Source organism: Neofelis nebulosa, chromosome 5, assembly GCF_028018385.1.
Source record: "Neofelis nebulosa isolate mNeoNeb1 chromosome 5, mNeoNeb1.pri, whole genome shotgun sequence".
In the NCBI taxonomy this organism is placed as follows: domain Eukaryota; kingdom Metazoa; phylum Chordata; class Mammalia; order Carnivora; family Felidae; genus Neofelis; species Neofelis nebulosa.
In genome coordinates, this window is record NC_080786.1 from 148,537,162 (window position 1) to 148,550,182 (window position 13,021).

Here is a 13,021-nt window from a genome sequence, read left to right on the forward strand (position 1 = left end):
CACAGCATTAATACTTCCATCATGGCACATAATCAGCATTGCATTTTTGTGGTGAGGACATTTAAGACCTCCTCTTTTCGCAACTTTCAAGTATGTAATTATTAACTATAATCACCATGCTCTACGTTCAAGTTCCAGAACTCAGACATAGTCTAACGATATAGGTTTGTGCACTCTGGCCAACATCTCCCGTTTCCCCCACCTCCAGCCCCAGGTACCAACCATTCCACTCTGTTTCTGCAGGTTTGCCTCTTTGAGATTCTACATATAAGTGAGATCATACAGTATTTGTCTTTCTCTGTCTAACTTATCTCACTTAACGTGATTTAGGAGTCGGTGGCTATCCACGGAGAAGACTCACGCGAACCTAGGGAGCTGGGAATGGTGAGCGTAGGTTTGCCGGCTGGAGAGGTCATGGTGGGCACGATCATATTCTGACCAAGGTTCTGAAGCACCTGGTGGAGCATGGAACTCACAGATATTTCCATTGGGGTTTGGTGGTCTCAGAAAAAGCAAATACGTCGAGGGAGGATGCCTGGGAAAGCCCATTGGCTGGCAGCCTACTGAGGTCCTGACATGGTATCTCACGGAGATGCTTAAGCCCAGGACATTCCTTGCGTCGTTGTTCCGATTCTTCTCTGGATCCACACTTCACATGGAGCCTATCTTCTGTGGCCTGTTACCGAGCATCTTGGTCCCCAGGGGAGACATCCGCCAACGGCAGAGGGGCGGCATTGTGGAGGAGGGTGGGCCCAGCCGTGGGCAGGCGAGAACACACATCCCCGCGTGGGCTCTGAACATTTGTCCTCCCCCTCCCGTCATCTCCTGTCACTTCGTGCCTCTCCCTGGGAGAACAGTGCTTTGTACATAGTGATTAGTCATTGTTAAATAACTGAAAGGCTTCTGGAAAAATTAGGATTTTAAAGTCATTTAGTGGAAAAATAATAAATAAACCCAATGGTTGTTATTCTTTAAAGAGATAGTATGAATAAAACCCAGACTGTCAAACACTAAACATTCAGAGGAGGCCTTTCCATAGAAAGAGGGGGGTGACAAGGGCAGAGACAGTCGCTTATCTCCCCTGTTCACGTTCCTCTAACTCAGCCTTGACTGAGCCTTATTATCACCCAGAGAATGTTTAAAAAATACCAATGCCAGGGACGCTTCCCAGACCAATTCAGTTGGAATCTCTGGGCATGAGCCAGGGCATTGAGATTTTATTTGAAAGCTCCCTGGAATCATCTAATGCCTGGTCAGTGGTGAGAACACAGATGCTTGTATTCCAGCCTCCCAGGGAATGAGCTTCCAGAATTGGATTCCCAGTCCCCAGGGGGCCAAATCTCCATGATGTTTACTGCTTGGTCTAGCCCACCAGGCAGATACCCGGTCTGCCCCTGTTTCTTACCCGTCAGGTCTTGTGTATCAATCAGTGCTTGAGGAACAGCCTAGAAGACTCCATATCCATGCCCAGGATGGTCAGGAGAGAGAACGGACTCCTGGTGGAGTTGTCAAAGGAGGTACCTCATTTCCCAGGGACAGGTCACCTGGCAGCTGGCCTTTCCTGGCATCAGTGATCCTTGGGAACCAGTCCCCGCATCTGCCTGATCAGAAGGAGTTTGTACCAGGAGGCTTCTTACTCACTTAATGCTTTTCTCTTCGTCCTATTTCCCACACTGCCCATTTCCCAACCCTGTCCCAGTGAGCTCTCACCCTGCATGACCCCTATACCTCTTGCAGCTGTCCTGAGCTCTGCCTTAGACAAAAAGACTCAGATTCAGATCAGCTTTCTGGATTCAGGGTTCTTCACTTCCTGGACCCGAGTTTAACTCCTTGTGTGGAGTCCTCTGACCCTGGGGGTCTGCCTGTCTTCCAGTTCTAGTTCTCTACAACCCTCTCATTCTCCCTGCTGCCCAAACCTTGCTCATGACAATTATTTTTCTCAATTGCCTCATGCAAGGTTTCTGCGGGGAACCAAATCTGGTCCCCATAAATGTGCGGTGAGCTTTAAACAAATATTCACAGTGGCATTACAATAACAGCCACCAGATACAGCTCCAAGGGAATGGGTGGAAACTCAGAATGGATGAGAATGTGGTTTCTAGCATCAGTCTTTTAAGTGCATAAGTATCTTGGTGAGTGGTAAAAGAACCCCAGTTATTTATTTTACTTCTCCCTCAGCTCAAGTTGAAGACTTTTTGCCTATAAACCATGAAGATGTAAATTACTGTGGCCATTTTGTGGGCTTCCCTATTATAAAAACCACTTGTTTTCATGGTGGTTCCACATTATGTTATTTTGAAATTTTAGGTGAGAAACTCGATAAACTCCCAGGATTCTTTTTTAGGCAAGTGGTATTTTGCCAAGCTTGGGAACATCAGTCAGTCCCTACATTTGAGCAAACTATAGAGGGCCAATCTTGAGTGTATCTCAACGTCCACCCCTACATGTTCTTGTTGCCAGCAGCTAGAAGCTACAGGGACTCTGGACACTGTGTGGGGAAGGGTTTTCAAGGGAACCGGCCCTGGGAGCAAACCTTAGATTCTTGCCACTCAAAATGTGGTCCGAGGACCAGTCGCATCAGATTCACCTGCGAAACTGTTAGAAACGCAGAATCTCAGGCTCTACCCAGATCCATTCAGATCCAATCCGCAGGTTAACAAGATCCCCGGGTGGCTTGTGTGCACATGTAGGGCTTGAGAAGCAGTGTTCTCAGCCTTTTCCTGGCCCCTTCTTCTTCTCCCCCTGAATTTTATTATCCTCTGCCAAAGAAGCATTTGGTCCCAATTGCCCCTTTCACCTAAAAGCTAAGAAGACGGTAGTGATTTGATGTCACCTGGGTTTCAGGTTGTAGCCTTGTCTGCTGGGGGAGGTATCTGTGCTGAGACACCGGAAAGCGGGTGGGTGCAGGTTGGGCAGGCTTTCAGTAGGTATGCCTGGGAAGTATGTCCTTCAGCAGAGGTCACTGTCATCACGGGTGAATAAAGAAGATGTCAGCCTTCCCCTTCTAGCACCCCACATTTGTGAGAACTTTGGCATGAATCCTCTGTCCCCTGCTTGCTCCCATCCCCTGCACCCGCAATGCAGAGGAACCCGGGTCAAAGTTTCTTAACTCATCAAGGCTCAGTTCCTTCTTCCCCTGTTGGTGTAGCGGGCATTACCCAAACCCTTCTTATCCCAGAATTGTTTACAACAAAACTGACTGTTCACAAAATTTGTTTCTCCACCCACTTGAATGGCTTGATATTTCCTTACTTCACTCCTTTGTAGTTCCTCTTCCAGGAGAAAGATGGTGGTGGACAGGGTGGGGAAGGGATAAAGGAAAGGGAAGTAAGACTTAGTTTGGGCTTATTTGAGAGGTTCAGATAAGTCAGCAAAACAGTCCCCTGCACCCCAAGTGGCCCTTGTTCTTATATAGTTCGCACAATCAAGAATACCATACATGACATGGACAAAGCTTTGGGAGTTCTTCAGATTTTCTCCATGCCCACTTTCCCAGTGATCAAATGAGGCAGGCACAATGGTTCTCACCTGAATGAGGGAGGTGATTTGTTTTTTAAAGGCCAATGCCCAGGCTCCTTACAGACCTGTTAGGTGGGATCTTTGGGGGTAAGGGCAGGCAATCATATTTCTTTTACAAGCTCCACAGATAATTCTAAGAGATGGCCAGGGCTGAGAACCTCTGGGCTAATACAATAGTCAAACTTCAGTGTGCATCAGAATTGTTCAGAAGACCGTGGGCTCAAGATGTTTGCACTTTTTCTATATGGTTTTGACAACCTCTGCACCCATAACATAGGGTGTAATGTAATCACATTTTATGAGCCCCAAATCAGGATATGTGGTCATACAAGTATGGATGACTGTGGGCAGGATGTTTGACTTCAGTTTCATCATTGAGATTCTGGGCTTTCCATCACCGTAACCACAATACCAGATAACAAAGGCTTCTTATTCCTCATTAATCACTTAGGAATGCTCTGTTAACCTTAATCCTTGGAATCATTATTTTTAAGGAACTTCCAATTTTTTATTAAAAAGTAAAATATACTAAGTGTGGAAAATATAGATGTGAAAGAGAAGTAAGCAAAATAAAATCATCCATCCATTAAAAAAAAAAAAAAAAAGACGTTTACGCTTTTAACAAATTCCCAGGTGATGCTGAGGCTGCTGGCCCTTGTTCTGAGACCAAGTTTGAGAACTATTGCTCAAGAGATCTAAGAGGAAATCTTAGTCATACTGCCAATTCACCATAAATATGAATAATCATTATGCATTCTCTTTGCCTTGATGTTCTGCAACAGGGGTAGGCAAACATCTTCAGGTAAGGGCCATTTAATAAATATTTCTAGACTTGTGGGCCATACAGTCTCTGTTGTAACTACTCAACTCTGCTACTATAGCACAAAAGTAGCCATAAATGATATGTAAACAAATGGCGTGGCTGTGTTCCCTTAAAATTGTATGTAGGTGGCAGGCAGGATTTGGTCCATGGGCCAAACTGCTGACCCTTGGTCCACAGTTTTACTGCCAAGATATCTAAGTGAGGATTTTTTTTTTTAAGTAGTCTTTATACCCAACACAGAGTCCAGTGTGGGGCTTGAATGCAAGACCCTGAGATCAAGACCTCAGCTGAGATCGAGTGGGGCACTTAACCACCTGAGCCACCCAGTTGCCCCTAAGTGAGGATTTTTTTTTAAACTATCTGATTTGGTGTTCTTTAGGCCTTCTGAATCTGAAGGTTGATGTCTTTCATTGGTTCTGTGAAATTCATGGTTATTACCTTTTAAAACCCTGCTTTTTCCACATCATTCCTGTTACCTATTCATGCAACTCTCACCTGGTAAAGTTAGATCTTCCTCCTTCCTCCTCGTCCTCTTAACCACTTTTATATTTTTTACCTGTTTCTCTGTGCTGTATCCACACTGACTTTCCATTTCTGACAGTACTTTTTGGCTCCGTATGAAACCTGCCTGATGTATTTTGATGCCTATTAATCCTCACCTTACATTCAATCCCCTTATTTATTTCTTTAAGTATTTTTACATAAACTGATGTCACATTCTCTGCTGGTATTTCCAGTAGCTGCAATCTTTGCAGGTCTGATTCTATGGTTTATGATTTCTCTTGATTTTCATTAATGGTGGCTTACTTTTTCATGAGTTTGGTGAATTTTGATCCTGAGCTCATATTTCTTAAAATCCTTCCTGTGATGATTCTTTGAGGTGTCACATTTGCTTCCTTCAGGGGCACGGGGGTAGTCCCAACATGTTATCGCGTGAAATAAATTGCTGGCTTTACAGCTAGCCAAGCGGTATGAATTTTGGCTCACTATTAGAAATTCTTGGGAGACATTTTTCTTTCCTCCTGCAACCAAAGGGCCCCTCAGAGGGGCAGGTTCTTTTGCCCTGGTTCAGTTCTTCAGCATATTGTTCTTTAGCGGTCCTGGCTTTATGTGAGGGGTCTCCCAGTCCCCTCCTCACCCTGCCTGTCCCTGGTACCTGCATGACGCATTAAAGCCTGGGCTAGGTCACCAAGAAATGGCCACGCCCCCACAGGTAATCACTGCCTCCAGCATTAGTTCTCCTCTCTGGATTCATGCTTTCTCAAGATTTCTGATCTCTTAGGAATGCCTTGTTCTGATGCTGGTTCAGCTGTGCTTTAAATATATATATATATTTTTTTTTTTTTTAATTGATATCATCTCCAGCATTTTAAGCAGGCTGTTTAGTGGTGGTGTCACTGTATAACCAGAGACATCAGAGACAACTTCCTCATCTCTAAATGGAGAAATGCACAGAACCAGGACTCGACACCCTTTTTATTTTTTTATTTTTTTTTTTATTTTTTTTACAATGTTTTTTGATGTTTCTTTATTTTTGAGACAGAGAGAGACAGAGCATGAACGGGGGAGGGGCAGAGAGAGAGGGAGACACAGAATCGGAAGCAGGCTCCAGGCTCCGAGCCGTCGGCCCGGAGCCCGACGCGGGGCTCGAACTCACGGACCGCGAGATCGTGACCTGGGCTGAAGTCGGACGCTTAACCGACTGAGCCACCCGGGCGCCCCTCGATACACTTTTTTAAATGAATGAATCAGTGATTTTTATATTGTTCTCTGCATTCTTAGAGTTATACTGTCATCAGGCTACTGTGCAAGCTGAGAACAGACTAATGAAATGTTTCTCAGATTAGACCAAGTTAATAATGTGAATCTATTTCATAAAAATTTTTTGAAAGGTACCGTATGGAATTTGTGGACTCATCATTTGTGGGTTTGAGTTTCCCTGTGTGATTCAGAAGGCCCACATCAGATTGCAACGTGTCCTTTTGCTGAGGCATCAATATGAACCGACTACGCCATGGGGTTTGTACTGGGGACAAATCTTTCGGCTTCATGAATGTGCCTAGATTACCCTCCCACCCACTGACAGCCTCGTCCTAGGGCAGCGTATGGACCTCCTCTCCTTGACTAACGCTACAGAGTAAGTCTTTTGAATTATAAAGCAACAAGAAGTTATTTTTGTGTATGTGAAAAATGGCCACCAAGTAAAAGCTCGACGTTTTGTAAAAGTTGGGAGGCAGTTAGATTGTGGTGTGCAAGGATGTGCAGGAAGCACTTAACTCCCGATGGAAATGTGATTCGGGAAGACGCCAGGAGCCTGTACAAATTTTCCACATTCTTGAGTTGGGGAATTCTGGAAGAAGCAAGAGTGCCATCCCATGAGGATTTCAAGTGCCTACTGCATATTAATAAATAGTTTTGTGGAAAATAAAGTCAAGCAGAAATGCTAAGTTTAAAAAGAGCCCGTACACTTTGGCATTTTCTTACACACGATCCAGCAACCAAGCTTCCTGGTGTTTACCCAAATGAGTTGAAAACTTCTGTCCACACACAAACCTGCACGTGAGTGTTTATAGCAACTTTATTCAGAAGTGCCAAAACTTGGAAATAACTAAGATGTCCTTCAGTCGGGGATTGGAGAAACTATGGTCCAGGGGACAATGGAATATTATTCAGCAATAAAAAGAAATGAGCTATCAAGCCATGAAAAGACAGGGAGGAGAATTAAATTCAGCAAATTATTATGTGAAAGAAGCCCATCTGAAAAGACTATGGACTGTACAATTCCAACCATATGACATTCTGGAGAAGCCTAACTATGGAGACTGGAAAAAAAGCAGGGGATGCCAGGGCTTGGATCAGGGAGAGAGATGAATGGGTACAGCACAGAAGATTCTTAGGGCAGCGAAACTACTCTGTGTGATATTCTAATGGTGGATACCTGTGATGTACATTTGTCAAAACTCATAGAATGCGTAACACCAAGAGTGAACCCTAACGTAAATTATGGGCCTTGAGTGATAGTGATGTGTCCCCGTTGGTTCATTGGTTCTAACAAATGTGCCGCTCTGGTGCCAGATTTGATAACGGGAGAGGCTGTGCATAGGTAGGGACAAGGGCTCTATGAAAATTCTCTGAACTTTCTGCTCAGTTTTGCTGCGAATGTAAAACTTCTCTTAAAAATAAAGCTTATCAATTAAAAAAAAAGAAAAAAAGAAAAAAACGAGACCACAAGCCTGGGACATCGCTTCTGTGAAGGATGAGGGGGAACAAGAAGAGAACTCAGGCCATATGGCATTTCCTGCCTCCCCAAGAATGGCCAGGGTGCCTTTCTGGGAAAGCTGATGCGTTGGACAGAGATCTGCACCCCTGGGAGCGTCAGAGTGAGCAGGGAGAGGCTGGCCGGGAAGCTGGAAGATCCCACCTCTGGCCTCTCTTGAGTCTTAGTGAAAAGCAGGACCCACACACAGGCACGCACTAGCACGTGCAAAAACAAATGCACAGAAGGAGACAGATCGGCAGGCATACACTGATGCACACACGCCCGGCGTACACTTGCACGATTATGTGCGTGTGCACAGTCGGAGCTCACATCTATTAAGATACACACAGACAGACGACCGAGGCAGCTTGCCATTCTGGAATACAAGCAGTAGCTGCTGATAAACATGTTCTCTTGAGAGCCTGGGGAGTGAATTGTTCTAACACATGTCCCCTGGGAATGGAGCAGCCTTCCAGAACAATCAGCCCTCCCTCCTCCATCAGTCAGCTGCAAGCGGTCGGGATCTGTCTGTATCTGAAACTCCCGGTATGGCTTCTGGCAAGTGCCCACGTGTGTTCGTCTCAGGCTGCCTGCAGGCAGCTTTCCCACCCACGCATCCGCCATGCCCAACGCAGGTCATAATTTAGCGCTGTCAGCCGATGACACTCACTTCCCCCATGTGACACTGCGGGGCTTTAGGGGCAAGAACGTGCTCCTGCAGCTGCCCGGGAGGGTCAGTGACAGGCGCGGTGAAGGAACGGAGTCATGTTGGGCCAGAGGAGTGTTGGTTCCCTTCCGGCCCCAACAGCTTCACCCTTCTAACTTGGAGCCTGACTCTCCGTGTTGCATAAGCTGCCTGAAGAGATCAGTAGTAGTTTGGGACACTTCTGCCTCGAGGCTGCACATGGGAGAAAATCTCCTAAGTGGAAACAGCCCCATTTGCACATTGGCAGATGGAATCCAACTGAATGTGGAAAAAAGCTCAACACGGGGCTCAAACCAAACAAACAAACAAAAAAATTAACCAAAACAACACCTTTTAAGTTTAACAAGGACTTAAAAACTATTTTGAAAAACTTCTGGTACTAAGAGACAATTTTCAAAACTTAATTTAAAGACACTTCCCTTGAGTTAAGAAGCAGGAAGCCTTTCAGGACTTCCATTCTTTTAAAAATTCTCTACTTTTGAACACAACAGAATTATTTTCTTATAAAATTACTCTCCTGAACCGTTTTGCAACTGTGGTAGACAGGATAATGGCCCCCCGAGGATGTTCCCTTGAACCTGTGAATGAGTTACCATACGCGGCAAAAAAGGGACTGTGCAGATGGGATTATGTTAAGGTTTTTGAGATCGCCCTGGATTATGCAGGCAGGCCCAGTGAGTTAGACAGGTCCTCCCAAGAGGGAGGCTGGAGGGTCAGAATCTGAAAAGGAGATGTGAAGGCAGAATCAAAGGCTAGAGTGGTGACTGTAATGACAGAGGAAGAAGCATTAAGCCAAGGGACCCAGGTGGCCTCTAGGCACTTGAAAAGGGCACGAGAGTGAGTTCTCTTCTGTGGCCTCCAGAAGCGTGGAGCACGGCCTCGCCAACACCCCTATTTCAGGATTTCTTACTTCCCACGCGGGAAGACGCTAAATTTGTTTTAAGCTCCTAAGTTTGTTTTAATTTGTTTTTGCAGCAATAAGAAACTAATACAACGTATTGTGAGCGATCAGATCACGCCTGCTAGCCTGAGAGAGGAATGACTTGGCAAATTGATGGCTCCGCGTGAATCTTCATACAGTTTCCCCGACCGCCATCCCCCCTGTTCGGGTGAGCTCATAGTAGAATTGTTTGTGGATTTTTCACGTACTTATGCTAAGTGAAAAATACATGGTGAGAGGCTTAAATCTATCTAATTACTGACGTCTTCATACATCTTTGTTGGGGATTATCCTACAGTATTAGTGTTCTAGGGTTGCTGATACAAAGTGCCACAGACTGGGAGCTTAAACAACAGAAGTCTATTTTCTCACAGGTCTAGAGGCTGGAAGCCCAAGAGAAAGGTATCTTCTGAGACCTTTCTGCTTGTCTTGCAGGCGGCCTCCTGCTTGCCGTGTCCTCACATGGCCTTTCCTCTGTACCTGCACATGTCTGTGTCCAAATTTCCTCTTCTTATAAGGACACCAGTAATATTGGATGAGGACCCGTCCTAAAATTACCAAAAAACAATTTGAACTTAATTACCTTTTAAGTGTATTTATTTTGAGAGAGAGAGAGAGAGAGAGAGAGAGAGAGAGAGAGAGCAGCATGAGCAGGGGAGGAGCAGAGAGAGAGGAGCGCGAGAATCCCAAGCAGGCTCTGCACTGTGAGTGCAAAGCCCGTCACGGGGCTCCATCTCGAGAACTGTGAGATCATGACCTGAGCTGAAATCAAGAGTCTGACACTTAACTCGCTGAGCCACCCAGCAGCCCCTAACTTAATTACCTTTTCACAGGCCCGGTTTCTGGTCATTTCCCTAGGTACCGGGGGTTCAGGCTCCAACATATGAATCGTGGGGGAGACACATTCCAACCCGTAACCTCTATACTAGCTACAGGTGGGAGAGAGTCTGTGCCAGCAAAACAGATCAGACTGTGTAGACCACTGAAGTGACATGTCAAGACTATTCACCATAATTCCACGTTCTTTCTGCTTCGGTACACTCAAGTGTACTATGATACGAGTCCATTGGAACTGTCTTGCTTTGTCACCTTCTGGCCCACAAGAATATGTTGCAGAGACCATTAAACTAAGATGAGGACAGGCCAGCTCTGGAATGGCAGAAACAATCCTAGGAAAATCTTATGGGATCGGGCAGTTGTGGGGTGGAGGGGAGGGAGGGCTGTATAAATGCAATTAAATCCCTACTTCATATCATACACTTTACACATACATCACCGGATGGATTATAGACCTAAATGTGAAAAAACACACTTCAAAAACTAATAAAGAAAATAAAGGACAACGCCTACATGATCTTAGAGTAGAGGAAACCCCCCCCCAAAAATTATAAAGTCCCAACAATAAAGAGAAAGATAGATTTAACTATGTCAAATTTTAAAATTCTGTACAGAAAAAGCCTGTAGCCTTCTATTGGCCAAAGATTAAAAACAGACTAGGAGACACATTTAATAGACTAGGAATGAACATACAAAAACACAAAATAAAAAAAGTAGAAAAAATGAACCAGTTGTCTGAAAAGGAGATGTGAATGGCCAACAAATAAGGAAACAAACAAAAAAGATGTTCAAGCCCAGAGAAGGCAAAGAAACAACACAAAAGGAGACCACTTTCCATTCATTGTATTCGTAAAATTTAAGGGGTGGGCTATCTCAACTGTTGGCGAGGTTGTAGGAGAAATAATAAATTGTTGCTGGAAATGTGAATTGGTAAAAGCCCCGAGGAGAAAAGTTTGGTGGCAGCTAGGAAAACGTGTTTACCCTGTGTGCTAGAAATTGTGCTTTGGGATACACACGAGACAGCCTCCTGCATAGTATCATAAGCATCTTGCACACAACAGTGTCAGTGCAGCATGTTTTTGTAATGGCAGGGACAAAAAGCAAGTGACTGAAACATCTCCCAATACAGGAATACAGAAAATGTGGTATTCTCTATGATGAAATACCAGACAGCAATTAAAAATAATAAATAAAATTGGTCTATATCAGCCCTAGTAGATGTTACAAACAGAAGGTAGAGTGTAACAGCAAGATGCAGATTGATGGGATTTATACTTGTATGCGCTAAAGACCAAACTACACAGTGTGTGTGCACGCGTGTGTGTTTTAACAGATGCACATCTATCTAACAATAAAAGTTTTTAAAGTGATACAAGAACATTTTTGTCTCTAGAGGGATGTCAGGAAGAATAGGTGGGGAGTTACTGGTTTGGGGACATTGGTTAATATCGCTCCTTGGCTCGCTCCTCCCCTTTCCTCCCTCCCTCCCTCCCTCCCTCCTTCCCTTCCTTCCTTCCTTTCTTCCTTCTTTTTCTCTTCCAAAAAATTGATAAGAAGCAAATAAGACAAAAAAGCTAACATCTGTTCATTCTGAATTGTGGAAATACGGAAGTCTAAGTTACTCCTTTATTTTACTGTAACTTTTAAATCTCAGAAAGCGGAAGCCAAACCAAACAAAAAAGCCCTGGTATTTATATAAATACAATCATAAGCTATAAAACTCTACTAAAAGAAGTAAAGGAAGACTTGAACAAAAGAAGACAAGTATTCTCGTGAGTATGCTGTGTTCTACAGAGTGGGCTAACTTCCACTCTCCAACCGACTCCTCAAAGTTGGGAGGTCCCAGGGGTCTTTGAATTGGAAAGACCCGTAGTGATCATTTGGTGCCAAAGCCCCTTTTCACTTCCCTCATGAATGGTGTCCAGTCTCTTGAAATAATGTGTTAAGGGTGTCTTCTTCCAGTGCCAGTGACTAGCCCTACTGTTCTGAAGCAAGTGGTTCCATTCATTTGTCAGCAGCTCAAACCATTAAGGAAAATGCTTTCTAACTTTGAGAAGAAATCTGTTCCTGTAGACTCCACCCCTTGGTTCCATTTCTTCCTTCTGGAGCAACAGAACTGAAATCCAGTGCTCCTTTGACAGGAATGTCCTTCAAAATGTGAAGACAGCTATCCTGCATTTACAAGTTTTTATACGTAAAAATATAAAGAGCTTTTTATGCAAACGCAAACGTGAGCATCACCCGGAGACGTCACCATAAAACTCCAACAGGCTGTGAAACTGAGCTTTGAAAATTCTCTTTCATAATATGGAAGAAACTAACGTAACAACACGGAGAGCTTGGCCTATCTCAGGTAGTGAATTTTTCTCTGGGCTTGGAGGCAAAGGACTCCCCACCTCCACCCCAACCCCGGGAGGGAGAAGTACATAATTGATGAGCAATCCTTATCAGACTTGAAAGGACAAAGATACAAAGGGGAACCGGATGCCTGGCTACAAACTGATACCTCAACAGACATAAGAGGAAGCTACATAATCTCCTTGTTAAGGACATTGTATATTTTATAAGAGAATAGCAATGCCTTGCCAATTTCAGTGCCAATGTGGGCTGACAAAGGGATCCGAATACTGACTTAGGAAAGTTTATCTTAAAGGTAAAGGCCTCTGGAGACACAGACCCTACTGTATTGGTGTTTATTGGTTGGCTTCTTTTTCACCCGCTTGAAAAGCGACCAATGGACAAGAAAGGCTGTTGGCATTCCAGTTTGAGAGGTTATTGGTTGATGCTGTTTAAGTTACCTGAGATGTTATGTATCACTGTGGGTAAGAGGAAAGGGGAAGGGAGGAAAGGAAGGTCAAGTTCCCACTGTTAGTAATGGAACAGGGATTCCAACTCAACCTCCTGGAACTCAAATGTTCTTCATTTTGTTGTGGTCTA

At 44.4% G+C, this 13,021-nt stretch overlaps 1 protein-coding gene across 2 annotated transcripts in view; it reads left to right on the forward strand.

Annotated features, from left to right (window-relative positions):
- KCNE2 (potassium voltage-gated channel subfamily E regulatory subunit 2) overlaps nucleotides 1-13,021 on the forward strand; it is a 179,476-nt gene that overhangs the window by 117,873 nt on the left and 48,582 nt on the right. For both annotated transcript variants that reach the window (XM_058731913.1, XM_058731914.1), the window contains one exon: nucleotides 9,283-9,416. The gene's annotated coding sequence lies outside the window, so the exon portion shown is untranslated. The remainder of the gene's footprint in view (nucleotides 1-9,282; nucleotides 9,417-13,021) is intronic.